Here is a 14,768-nt window from a genome sequence, read left to right as displayed (position 1 = left end):
AAACTACATCCCTCCCCTTCCCCCAATCATTCCCTGTTATCCAGACTTCACCCCCCCCCCCCTTGCTCCAATCATTCCCTGTTATCCAGACTTCACCCCCCCCCCTTCCTCCAATCATTCCCTGTTATCTAGACTTCATCCCCCCCTTCCTCCAATCATTCCCTGTTATCCAGACTTCACCCCCCCCCCCTTCCTCCAATCATCATCTGTTATCCAAACTCCATCTCTCCCCTTCTTCCAATCATTCCCTGTTATCCAAACTCCATCTCCTCAATCATTCTTCCCCTTCCTCCAATCATTCCCTGTTATCCAATCTCCATCCCTCCCCTTCCTCCAATCATTCCCTGTTATCCAAACTCCATCCCTCCCCTTCCTTCAATCATTCCCTGTTATCCAAACTACATCCCTCCCCTTCCTCCAATCATTCCATGTTATCCAAACTACATCCCTCCCCTTCCTCCAATCATTCCCTGTTATACAAACTGCATCCCTCCCCTTCCTCCAATCATTCCCTGTTATCCAAACTCCATCCTTCCCCTTCCTCCAATCATTCCCTGTTATCCAAACTCCATCCCTCCCCTTCCTCCAATCATTCCATGGTATCCAAACTCCATCTCTCCCCTTTCTCCAATCATTCCCTGGTATCTAAACTCCATCTCTCCCCTTCCTCCAATCATTCCCTGTTATCCAAACTCCATCCCTCCCCTTCCTCCAATCATTCCATGTTATCCAAACTGCATCCCTCCCCTTCCTCCAATCATTCCCTGTTATCCAAACTCCATCCCTCCCCTTCCTCCAATCATTCCTCCCCTTCCTCCAATCATTCCTCCCCTTCCTCCAATCATTCCCTGTTATCCAAACTGCATCCCTCTCCTTCCTCCAATCATTCCCTGTTATCCAAACTGCATCCCTCTCCTTCCTCCAATCATTCCCTGTTATCCAAACTCCACCCCTCCCCTTCCTCCAATCATTCCCTGGTATCCAAACTCCATCCCTCCCCTTCCTCCAATCATTCCCTGTTATCCAAACTCCATCAATCCCCTTCCTCCAATCATTCCCTGTTATCCAAACTCCATCCCTCCCCTTCCTCCAATCATTCCCTGTTATCCAAACTCCATCAATCCCCTTCCTCCAATCATTCCCTGTTATCCAAACTCCATCTCCCCAATCATTCTTCCCCTTCCTCCAATCATTCCCTGTTATCCAAACTACATCCCTCCCCTTCCTCCAATCATTCCCTGTTATCCAGACTTCACCCCCCCTTCCTCCAATCATTCCCTGTTATCCAGACTTCACCCCCCCCCCTTTCTCCAATCATTCCCTGTTATCCAGACTTCACCCCCCCCCCCTTGCTCCAATCATCCTCTGTTATCCAAACTCCATCTCTCCCCTTCTTCCAATCATTCCCTGTTATCCAAACTTCATCTCCTCAATCATTCTTCCCCTTCCTCCAATCATTCCCTGTTATCCAATCTCCATCCCTCCCCTTCCTCCAATCATTCCCTGTTATCCAAACCCCATCTCTCCCCTTCCTCCAATCATTCCCTGTTATCCAAACTCCATCCCTCCCCTTCCTTCAATCATTCCCTGTTATCCAAACTACATCCCTCCCCTTCCTCCAATCATTCCCTTTTATCCAAACTACATCCCTCCCCTTCCTCCAATCATTCCCTGTTATCCAAACTCCATCCTTCCCCTTCCTCCAATCATTCCCTGGTATCCAAACTCCATCCCTCCCCTTCCTCCAATCATTCCCTGGTATCCAAACTCCATCTCTCCCCTTTCTCCAATCATTCCCTGGTATCTAAACTCCATCTCTCCAATCATTCTTCCCCTTCCTCCAATCATTCCCTGTTATCCAAACTTCATCCCTCCCCTTCCTCCAATCATTCCCTGTTATCCAAACTCCATCCCTCCCCTTCCTCCAATCATTCCATGTTATCCAAACTGCATCCCTCCCCTTCCTCCAATCATTCCCTGTTATCCAAACTCCATCCCTCCCCTTCCTCCAATCATTCCTCCCCTTCCTCCAATCATTCCCTGTTATCCAAACTGCATCCCCCTCCTTCCTCCAATCATTCCCTGTTATCCAAACTCCCCCCCCCCCTCCTCCAATCATTCCCTGGTATCCAAACTCCATCTCCCCAATCATTCTTCCCCTTCCTCCAATCATTCCCTGTTATCCAAACTCCATCTCTCCCCTTCCTCCAATCATTCCCTGTTATCCAAACTCCATCCCCCCCCCTTCCTCCAATCATTCCCTGTTATCCAAACTCCATCCCTCCCCTTCCTCCAGTCATTCCCTGTTATCTAAACTCCATCTCTCCAATCATCCCTCTCCTTCCTCCAGTCATTCCCTGTTAAGCCTCATACACACTATCAGTTTTTCTGCTGAGTTTTTCCTTCAGGTTTACCAAAATCATGTAGTAGAAGGGCCTGCCTGATTGCATACAAATTGAAACTCCTAAGGTTTGACCTCATATTATATGGTTTTGGTAAATCTGAAGGAAAAACTCAGCAGAAAAACTGATAGTGTGTATGGGGCTTTACCCAAACTCCATCCCTCCAATCATTCCTCCTCTTTCTGTAATTATTCCTTGTTATCCAAACTGCATCACCCCAGTCCCTCCAATCATTCATCCCCTTCCACCAATCATTATCCAAACTCCTCTCTAATCATTCCTTGATATCCATATAGCACACTACTCCCTTGGGAGCTGCTGTGTACTTCATACCATACTGCCAACATACCTCCGTTCTTCCACCCCACAAATTAATGATTGGGCCAGGGGCCATATACACTGCCTGCACTCCAGTCCATGACCCGCCTCCTTTCCAAAACATTCTTGGAGAACGCAAGGGAGGGTTTTCCCAGGGCAGAGTACAGGTGGTCGCACCACCCCTCTATTCTACCACTCCTCCCAAACCAAATTAACCCACCAGGCCTAAACAAGAGTGTACGGCACTGACAATTTCACCTATCTCTAACCTGTTAGCACCCACCTAAAGGTGGTGGGCGCTACACATACAGTGTTTCTCCAATCATTCCTTGTTAGCCAAACTCCATCCCTCCTCTTCCTTAATTTATCATTCATTATCCCTACTGCATCCATCCCCATCCTCCATTCATCCCTGGTTACCCATACCGCCCTCTCCTTCCTCCAATCAATCCTTGTTATCCCAACTCCATCCTTCCTCTTCCTCAATTTATCCTTCATTATCCATACTGCGTCCCTCCCCTTCCTCCATTCATCCCTGGTTATCCATACCGCCCTCACCTTCCTCCAATCAATCCTTGTTATCCCAACTCCATCCCTCCTCTTCCTCCATTACTCCATTGTTATCCATACTGCATCCCTCCCTTTCCTTCCTTCATCCTTTTTTATCCATACTGCATCCCTCCTCTTTCTCCATTACTCCTTCGTTATCCATACTGCATCCCTCCCCTTCCTCCATTACTCCTTCGTTATCCATACTGCATCCCTCTCCTTCCTCCATTACTCCATTATCCATACTGCATCCCTCCCCTTCCTCCATTACTCCTTCGTTATCCATACTGCATCCCTCTCCTTCCTCCATTACTCCATTATCCATACTGCATCCCTCCCCTTCCTCCATTACTCCTTCGTTATCCATACTGCATCCCTCCTCTTCCTCCATTACTCCTTCGTTATCCATACTGCATCCCTCCTCTTCCTCCATTACTCCTTCATTATCCATACTGCATCCCTCCTCTTCCTCCATTACTCCGTTATCCATACTGCATCCCTCCCCTTCCTCCATTACTCCTTCGTTATGCATACTGCATCCCTCCTCTTCCTCCATTCATCCCTCATTATCCATACCACCCTCTCCTTCCTCCAGTCATCCATCTTTATCCATACTGTGTCCCTCCCCTTCCTCCAATCATTCCTTGTTATACAAACTCTACCTTTCCTCTTCCTCCAATCATCCCTCTTTATCCATACTGCATGCCTCCTCTTCCTCCATAACTCCTTCATTATCCATATTGCGTCCCTCCCCTTCCTCCAATCATCCTTTGTTATCCATACTGCGTCCCTCCCCTTCCTCCAATCATTCCTTGTTATACAAACTCTATCTCTCCCCTTCCTCCAATCATCCCTCTTTATCCATACTGCATGCCACCTCTTCCTCCATAACTCCTTCATTATCCATATTGCGTCCCTCCCCTTCCTCCAATCATCCTTTGTTATCCATACTGCGTCCCTCCCCTTCCTCCAATCATCCCTCTTTATCTATACTGCATCCCTCTCTTTTCTCCAATCATCCCTCGTTATCCATACTCCATCCCTCCCCTTTCTCCAATCATCCCATGCCATCCTTACTGCTGTAGCACTCACCCCGAAAACAGCCCACCTATTTGCCACAGGTTCTTTTGCCCCCTAGTGCACCTGCAGACAGACTCACTATTCTGCCTCAATATACAGTCTTGGGGTTGCCTTTTTGATATTTATAGCTGAACAAACTTGGATAGGACACTTGGAGCTGTGGGACAGAAAAAAAAACAAAAAAATGCTGAGCAGTAATTCAATGGCATTCTTCACTCTGCAGCTACATCTTAGAACCATCCCTTTAAAAATAGCCCAGGAAATGGACAGCGCTGGGACAACATAAGCAATGTCCCAGGCCAGGCAAGCCTTGATATTAGTGCACAAGGGCTGACAGCAGCTACAGTCACCCAGATCCTGCACTCAGGTCCCTCCTTCCAGTATCAGACACTTCCAATCCTTAGTGGACTCTCCAGATCAGATCCTAATGTCCGGGACACACGGTCAGAAATTCAGACGGAAAAGGTCCAATTGGATTATGTTGTCGGAAAATCTGATCGTGTGTGGGCTCTATTGGACTTTTTCCATCTGAAATTCCGACAGAAAGTTTGAGAACTGGATCTCAAATTTTCCCTCAATAAAATCCAATCGGACTTTTTCTGATTGTTTGTAGAGAATTCCAACGGACAAAGTCCATGCTCAGATTAAATTACGAGACCAAAGCTATTGGCTACTAGCCTCTACGTAGTCCCGTCGTATAAAATGAACGTCACCTCGTTCCGAACGATCAGATTTTCCGACAGCTTTATCCCACCGTGTGTATACAACACAAGTTTTGGCCAAAATCCATTGGAAAAAATCCAATGGATTTTGTGGTCGGAATGTCCGACCGTGTGTACAGGGCATAAGTGAAGTCCCCCTGTTTGACTTCATGGATTCTTAGCAAGCAGCCCCCTAGCTTTAGCATAGCTGGGACCCTGATGAGCTGAGGAAAATTCCTAGTAGATTGCCTGGGAGGGCAACAGCCCTCCAGGCTGGGAACTTCTCCTCTTGGACAAGAACAAGCCTGCTACAGATCCCAGACTATGTAGGTGCTCTGCAGCTACCTACTGGGCACACCTCCCCAGGGATTGGCTGAGACCCCATACACATTCAGGCTTCTCATTTGACCTGCTCTACTCCTATGTCCTGGAGGCTTTCCAGAAGGTGGGGAGAAACAATCAAGCCTGCAGTCGGTGAGACCCTGATCAGTCTAAAACAATCAGCAATTGCTTCTTACAGAAGAGCCCAAAAATGGATTTACCTAGCAGTCTAGCACCTAACTTCAGAAGAATGAAAAGCGCAAATCAACACTCACCAAACATCTACTAAGAAGGAGCCCAAAGGGTGGCACTAAAGAGTTGAAAAACAATGTAGTACATCACTATGTTCGTGTTTGTTTGCCAAAAATTGTGTGGCCGTGTGTATGCAAGACAAGTTTGGGCCAACGCCCTTCGGACTAAAGTCCACGGTTTTGTTGGCCAACAATCCGACCGTGTGTAAGAGGCTTAAGTGCAGTAAGTGGGAGCAAGAATCAGCACACTGCAACTTGATACATTCTGTTAGATGCAATTCAGAATGTCTTAGCCCTTGTACACACGGTCGGAGAATCCGTCGGACCGTGTTGTCGGATAATCTGACTGTGTGTGGTATGCATCGGACTGATTCCGTCAGAATATCCGTCGGACCCAATTTTCAAACTTGTTGGAAATATTTCCCGACCAACTGGTTCAATTGGACATACTCCGATCATGTGTAGAGAATTTTGATCGGACCAAGTGCCACGCATGCTCAGATCAAATTCCTACATCAAAGCTATTGGCTACTAGCCTGAATGTAGTCCCATCGTAACGAAATTACGTCATCACGTTCTGAAAGATCGGATTTTTCGACAACTTAGTCCGACAGTGTGTATGCAACAGTTTCGGAAAAGATCCGATGGACAAAATCCGACGGGCAAAATCCGACAGATTTGGTTGTGGAAATCTCTGACCATGTGTACAGGGGCTTAGTAGTACACCAGTGAAGTACATGTGAATGTAGCCAAACAATACAGACACGTAAGGCTGTACATATGCCATAGCTACCATGCTTTGCTTCGTGACTGTAGCATTCTTAACTTGGGCTGCAGAGCATGTGTAAAACTCGCCCCTTGAGTGCAATTCATCACCAAAGCGAGCCAAAAGCTTGACTTGCAGTTGTGGTGCAGTCCGGCAATATCACGTTGCCAAATAAATAATGAAAAAATTAAAAGTAGAAAAAAAACAAACGCAAAAAGCAGGAGGAAGTAGCACCTCCCGAATGCCTGTCAGACGCACAACACAATCTTCATTCACCTTACTCCCCTTACAGTACACCCTAGATCATGGGCGTCCGCAGCAGGGGGCAAGGGGGGTCAAGTGCCCCCCCCCCTGGAATCCCCAAGGTGTTGCCGCCGCCACCGCCATGCTGCATCCTCCGCTCTCTCCTCTGGATCACAGCGCTGGATGGCTGTGTTCGGCGGCCGCTCTGTACCACTGTCCCGCCCCCCCAGACCAGCTCGTGTGATAGTAGAATCACGTTCCGCCTATCACATGAGCTGGTCTGGGGGGGCGGGACTGTGTTACAGAGCAGCCGCCGAACACAGCCATCCAGCGTTGTGATCCAGAGGAGTAGATGCCCATCCGTGCCACAGTGCCTGGATAGGAGGATCGAAGGGGGGGGCTGCAGTGCTCTACTCCACCACCGCACTCTGCTGCCCCCCCAGTGCTCTCCTCCACCACCGCACTCTCCTGCCCCCCCCCCCAGTACTCTCCTGCCCCCCAGTGCTCTCCTCCACCACCGCACTCTCCTGCCCCCCCAGTGGTCTCCTCCACCACACACTCTCCTGCCCCCCCAGTGCTCTCCTCCACCACAGCACTCTCCTGCCCCCCCAGTGGTCTCCTCCACCACAGCACTCTCCTGCCCCCCCCAGTGCTCTCCTCCACCACCGCACTCTCCTGCCCCCCCAGTGCTCTCCTCCACCACCGCACTCTCCTGCCCCCCCCAGTGCTCTCCTCTACCACCGCACTCTCCTGCCCCCCCCAGTGCTCTCCTCCACCACCGCAGTCTCCTGCCCCCCCCATTGCTCTCCTCCACCACTGCACTCTCCTGCCTCCCCCCAGTGCTCTCCTCCACCACCGCACTCTCCTGCCCCCCAGTACTCTCCTGCCCCCCAGTACTCTCCTCCACCACCGCACTCTCCTGCCCCCCCCAGTGCTCTCCTCCACCACCGCACTCTCCTGCCCCCCCCCAGTGCTCTCCTCCACCACTGCACTCTCCTGCCCCCCCAGTGCTCTCCTCCACCACGCACTCTCCTGCCCCCCCCAGTGCTCTCCTCCACCACCGCACTCTCCTGCCCCCCCCAGTGGTCTCCACCACCGCACTCTCCTGCCCCCCCAGTGCTCTCCTCCACCACCGCACTCTCCTGCCCCCCCCCCAGTGCTCTCCTCCACCAGCACACTCTCCTGCCACTCCCTCCAGTGGTCTCCTCCACCACCACACTCTCCTGCCACCCCCTCCAGTGCTCTCCTCCATCACCACACTCTCCTGCCACCCCCTCCAGTGCTCTCCTCCATCACCACACTCTCCTGCCCCCCCCCCACAGTGCTCTACTCCACCACCGCACTCTCCTGCCCCCTCCCAGTGCTCTCCTCCACCGCCACACTCTCCTGCCCCCCCCAGTGGTCTCCTCCACCACCATACTCTCCTGCCACCCCTCCAGTGCTCTCCCCCACCACACTCTCCTGCCCCCCCCCCCACTGTGCTCTCCTCCACCACCACACTCTCCTGCCCCCCCCCAGTTTTATCCTTCTCTAGCCACCATCCCAGTGCTCTCCCTCCCAGTGCTCTCCCCCCTTTCCCCCCAGTGCTCTCCCCCCTGTTCCCCCCCACAGTGCTCTCCACTCCCCCCAGTCCTCTCCCCTCTGTGTTCTCCCCCCAGTGCTCTCCCCCCTGTTCTTTCCCCCCCAGTTCTCTCCACTCCCTCCAGTGCTCCCCCCCAGTGCTCTCCTCCCCCCCAGCGCTCTCCTCTCTCCCCCTGTTCTTTCACCCCCAGTGCTCTCCCCTCGGTGCTCTCCACTCCCCCCAGTGCTTTCTCCCCTGTTCTTTCTCCCCCCCCAGTGCTCTTCATCTCTCCCCATCACTCTCCAGCCCCCACCTTAGTGCTCTCCAGCCCCCCATTCTCCCCACCCCTGTTCTTTCTGCCCCCCTGGTGCTCTCCAGCCCCCCCCCCCAGTGCTCTCTACTCTCCGTGCTCTCCACCCCTGTTCTTTTTGGCTCCCCTCCAGCACTCTCCACTCCCCACCCCTGTACTCTCCACCCCCCATAGTGCTCTCCAGTCCCCCGTGCTTTCCACCCCTGTTCTTTCTGGCCCCCACTGGTGCTCTCAAGCTCCCCCCCATTGCTCTCCACTCCCCCTGCTCTTTGTACCCCCCAGTATTCTCCAGCCCCCGTGCTCTCCACCCCTGTTTTTCTGCCCCCCCAGTGCTCTCCACCACCCCACACTCTTAGCCCTCCCAGTGCTCTCAGCCTACCGTGCTCTCTACCCCTGTTCTTGTTGGCCCCCCCAGTACTCTCAAGTTCCCCCCAATGCTCTCTGCTCCCCACCCCTGTGATCTCCACTCCCCCTCGCTCTTTGCCCCCACCCATGTGTTCTCCATCCCCGCCAGTACTCTTTGCTCCCTCTTCTCTCCAACTCCCACCCAGTGCTCTCCACTTCCCCAGGACCAGAGGGCAGGCTGACTGGGGCTGGAAAATGAGGACGGCTGAAGGTGCAGGTGGCCAGGGACCACTCCATCTCACAGCAGACAGATCCTCTGGAAGGAGCACCGTCCCCATCCAAAACGAGAACAGACCCTGCCTGCTGCTGGCCGTCATGGATATCCTGCTGGCATGCAAGGTACTGTACCGAGCATCAACAACACACCTTCCCACAGACAGGGACTGCAGACTGGGACATGGGGCACAGGTGGGGCTGCAATGATGGGCACAGTGAGACTGCATTCACGGCACAGTAAAGCTGCATTTGATGGACACAGTGAGGCTGCATTTGATGGACACAGTGAGGCTGCATTTGATGGACACAGTGAGGCTCCAATTTGATGGGCACAGTGAGGCTGCATTTTGGTGGGCACAGTGAGGCTGCATTTTTGGTGGGCACAGTGAGGCTGAATTTTGGTGGGCACAGTGAGGCTGCATTTTGGTGGGCACAGTGAGGCTGCATTTTGGTGGGCACAGTGAGGCTGCATTTGGTGGGCACAGTGATGCTGCATTTGGTGGGCACAGTGAGGCTGAATTTGGTGGGCACGGTGAGGCTGCATTGGTGGGCACAGTGAGGCTGAATTTTATGGGCACTGGTGAGGCTGCATTGAGCTCTTGCATCAAGTCTGCAGTCTCTGTCCATCTCCTGTAGCATGTCTGCAGTCTCTGAGGTAGTCTGGAGAGGAGTCAAGAGTGGGAGCACCGCCGGGATGGGGGTCATGGGAGAACTCAGACTTGTGTGGACTGTGGACAGGAGACTATAGGATAAAACCTCCAAGCTGGAGCCGACTGACTGAGCCCTGCACAGTGCACCTGAGAGGAGGTCAGTGAAAGCACCGCCAGGCCAGACAGGGGGGGGGTCACTGATGTAAGCGGGGAGTAAATACGATAATGTAAGGGGCACTGATATAAAGGGTTTCCTCCTTATATTAGTAACCCACCCCCCTTACCTTAGAGTTTTCTTTCTGCAGAAGGTGGTCCCCCCCCCATGTTCTGAGTTTCTGGGCTCCCCCTTGATGATTGATCACTTACCACTATTAACTGGAATTTATATATATATATATATATATATATATATATATATATATATATATATATATATATATATAAAGCCCTATGTGATTTCATATTTATATCTAATACTCTCTTCATCAAATGTGCTTTAAAATGTATGGTTTTCCCTTTCATTAACAAGAAAATAATGACGTTATGCTGTTGGGCTGGTATAATAATGCTTTGAGGCTGGTATGAAATTTTTTCCAGGGCTGGTATTTGAAAGCATGGGCATCCGCAAGGTTACTCAGGTAGCTGCGTACCATGCTCATATAGCCTAGAGAATGTACATCTTTTTACATTGCAATACATCTGTTTTTGCCATATTTTTATCTTGATGAAAACGGCCTATACAGTGACAGTATGAGATCAAAATATGGCCACAACAGATGTATTGCAATGTAAAAAGATGTACATTCTCTAGGCTATATGGGCCTGGAACACAGCCGCCAGAGTAACTTCCAATACAAAGTGAAGATGAATTATCTGTTATATAACACATATGTATTAACAGTGGAAAGATTTTCATGAGATTGTCAAAAAGGGGCGGAGCATGAGTGGCCTTAAAAATGATGCCCCCCCCTTGGAAAAAGTTCTGCGGACGCCCATGCCCTAGATACATTCCACACAGTCTTACCTAACTCCCTCCTTAGAACACATCCCACATTTCTCTCACCTCTCTATCACAGCACATACAGTTAGAACACACTGAGGGAACACACATTTAACCCCTTGATCACCTCCTAGTGTTAACCCCTTTCCTGCCAGTGACATTTACACAGTATTCAGTGCATTTCTATAGCAATTGTCAACGGTCCCAAAAATGTGTCAAAAGTGTCTGATTCTTCCATCACAATGTCGTAATACTGCTAAAAATCGCAGATCACCACCATCACTAGTAAAAAAAAAAAAAAAATGCCATAACTCTTTCCCATAGTTTATAGACGCTATAACTTTTGCGTCTGAATGGCCGACCGTGTGTACAGGGCATAAGTGAAGTCCCCCTGTTTGACTTCATGGATTCTTAGCAAGCAGCCCCCCTAGCTTTAGCATAGCTGGGACCCTGATGAGCTGAGGAAAATTTCTACTGGACTGCCTGGGAGGGCAACAGCCCTCCATGCTGGGAACTTCTCCTCCTGGACAAGAACAAGCCTGCTACAGATCCCAGACTATGTAGGGGCTCTGCAGCTACCTACTGGGCACACCTCCCCAGGGATTGGCTGAGACCCCATACACATTCAGGCTTCTCATTTGACCTGCTCTACTACTATGTCCTGGAGCCTTTCCAGAAGGCGGGGAGAAACAATCAAGCCTGCAGTCGGTGAGACCCTGATCAGTCTAAAACAATCAGCAATTGCTTATTACAGAAGAGCCCAAAAATTTATTTACCTAGCAGGCTAGCACCTAACTTCAGAAGAATGAAAAGCACGAATCAACACTCACCAAACTTCTACTAACACGAAATTAGCAGAAGGAGCCCAAAGGGTGGCGCTAAAGAGCTGAAAAACAATGTAGTACATCACTACGTTCGTATTTGTTGGCCAACAATTGTGTGTCCGTGTGTATGCAAGACAAGTTTGGGCCAACGCCCTTCGGACAAAAGTCCACGGTTTTGTTGGCCAACAATCCGACCGTGTGTAAGAGGCTTAAGTGCAGTAAGTGGGAGAAACCAATGAATATACACTTTTTGTGATTTTTTTTTTACCAAAAATATGTAGAAGAATATATATCGGCCTAAACTGATGAAGAAATTTGTTTTTGTTTTTAAAATTGGAGGATATTTATTATAGCAAAAAGTTGAAAATATATATTTGTTTTTAAATTGACGGTCTTTTTTTTGTTCATAGCGCAAAAAATAAAAACCGCAGAGGACGCAAATTTCGTTTGGGTACAGCATTGTATGACCACACAATTGTCAATTAAAGCAACACAGTGCCAAATTGTAAAAGGTGCTCTGGTCAAGAAGGGGGCAAAATCTTCTTTGGCAGAATTGGTTAACCAATTGAGCTATTTGACACTGGTCTACCTTAACTGGTAATGGTGTGGTGATGCAGCACTCTACCCAAATTTAATTTATCAAATTTTTTTTCACCCAGATAGAGCTTTCTTTTGGTGGTATTTGATCACCACTGGGTTTTTTTATTTTTTGCAATATAAACAAAAAAGGCTGAAAATTCAAGAAAACATTTAATATTTTTTTTTAACTTTCTTCTATAAAACATATTGAATAAAAAAATCACATTTAATCATACATTTTGGCCAAATATTTTCTGCTATATGTTTTTGATTAAAGAAAATCCCAATAATGCTGTGTACACACGATCGGACGATCGGGCAGACTTATTCTGGCCGGCCAGAGTCCGCCGGACAATTCGACCGTGTGTGGGCTCCAGCGGACTCTTTCTTCCCAAAAGTCCGGTGGACTTTGAAAGAAGACTTGACTCAAAATTGTCTACCGAATTCGGCTTTCCCGTGGACAATCCGCTCGTCTGTGTGCTAGTCCGCCGGACTTTTCAAATGAATGGACTTGCCCACACACACAGAGTAAAGTCTGTTCATTTTGAACGTGACTTCAGGTACGACGGGACTAGCGAAGGAAGTCAATGTCGCCGCTTCCATCGGCGAGATTGACACCTTGCTAGCCCCGTCGCCTGGTATGGATTTTAAGGGGAACCCCTACGCCGAAAAATCGGAGCGGGGGTCCCCCCAAAGTCCATACCAGACTCTTATGTGAGCACACAGCCTGGTCGGTCAGCAAAGGGGGTGGGGGCGAACGAGCGCCCCCCCCCCCCCTGAACAGTACCAGGCCACGTGCCCTCAACATGGGGGGTGGGTGCTTTGGGGAATGGGAGTGCCCAGGGAATCATCTTCTACTGCCCCTAGTTCCACAGTCTGAGGGTCTTAGAAAAATGGATGAGAACCTGTCGCAACCTGACCACATTGGGATGTGATTAACCACTCTGGGATGCGATTAAAGTCGCTAAACTTATTTTAAAAACCCACCATGGCTGAGGAAAAAGAGTGAAATTAACAGGAGCTGCAGTGTTGAAAACAGCTGCAAACAATTCAATGCCCCCGATGCTCACTCTGACCAGCCACCCCCTTTCAGGGGAGGATGCGATTTAAAAAGTAGGCTTTCCAGAGCTTAAGGGAGACCCTTTTAGCTCCTTTTTTGGGGGTGTTTCAACCCCCAAATATTTGTTTCTGAATATAGCCCGATGCACAAAGCAGAGGTACTACTAGGAGAAATCGTATCCATTGCTTGAGCCAGCGGCGGAACTATAGGGGTCGCTGCAGTCGCACTTGCGACTGGGCCCTGCCGTTCTGCCACTGTGGGGGGCCCAAGACCTGGCATCTCCCCTGCACCTCTGGCTGGCACTTTAGAAAGCACTGGGGGGAGGTGGAAAGCAGCAATCGGCAGCTCTATGGTGCCTGTGAGCTGTGGGATCTGCCTGGGGCTTGTAGTTCTCTCTTCCCGAGTGTCAGTGTATACAGTGGAGAGGAAAGGGGAGGGGCCTCTGACCCGGGCAGGTATTAGTTTCACTTTCAGTGAGTCGCTCTGCTTGTACACTGTTTCTGATACATGCCCTGGTCAGAGGCCCCTCTCTTCTCCACTGTATACACTCGGTAGAGAAGAACTACAAGCCCCAGGAAGATCCCCCTGCCTGTGGACACCATAGAGTTGCCGATCGCCGCCTCCCACCTCCACCAGCCAGGTACAGGGAAACCTCTGAAAGGGAGGTTCAGCTGTCTGGGTACCCTGATGTAAAGGGGGGGCCCTCTGGGGAGACTAATGTAAGAGGGGTTGCTCTCTGGGGACCCTTATGTAAGGAGGGGGCTCTCTGGGCACCCTTATGTAAGGAGGGAGCTCTCTGGGGACCCTTATGTAAGGAAGGGGCTCTCTGGGCACCCTTATGTAAGGAGGGAGCTCTCTGGGGACCCTTATGTAAGGAGGGGGCTCTCTGGGGACCCTGATGTAAGGAGGGGGCTCTCTGGGGACCCTGATGTAAGGAGGGGGCTCTCTGGAGACTCTGATGGAAGGGGAGGCTCTCTGGGGACCATGATGTAGGGGGAGGCTCTCTGGGGAGGCTCTCTGGGGACCCTGATGTAAGGAGTGGGCTCTCTGGGGACCCTGATGTAGGGAGAGGCTCTCTAGGGACCCTGATGTAGGGGGAGGCTCTCTTGGGACCCTGATGTAATGGGGGCTCTCTGGGGACCCTGATGTAGGGGGAGGCTCTCTGGGGACCCTGATGTAGGGGAGGCTCTCTGGGGACCCTGATGTAAGGGGAGGCTCTCTGGGGAACCTTATGTAAGGAGGGGGCTCTCTGGGGACCCTGATGTAAGGGGAGGCTCTCTGGGGACCCTATTGTGGGGGAGGCTCTCTGGGGACCTTGATGTAAGGGGGCTCTCTGAGGACCCTTATGGAAGGGGAGGCTCTCTGGGGATCCCTTATGGAAGGGGAGGCTCTCTGGGGATCCCTTATGGAAGGGGAGGCTCTCTGGGGACCTCGATGTAGGGGGAGATTCTCTGGGGACCCTGGTGTAAGGGGAGGCTCTCTGGGGACCCTGATGTAAGGGAAGGCTTTCTGGGGACCCTAATGTTGGGGAA

Source organism: Lithobates pipiens, unplaced genomic scaffold (genome assembly GCF_037356315.1).
Source record: "Lithobates pipiens isolate NorthernLeopardFrog02 unplaced genomic scaffold, aLitPip1_a1.2 Scaffold_16, whole genome shotgun sequence".
Lineage (NCBI taxonomy): Eukaryota > Metazoa > Chordata > Amphibia > Anura > Ranidae > Lithobates > Lithobates pipiens.
Note: the sequence above shows the minus strand (reverse complement) of the source record.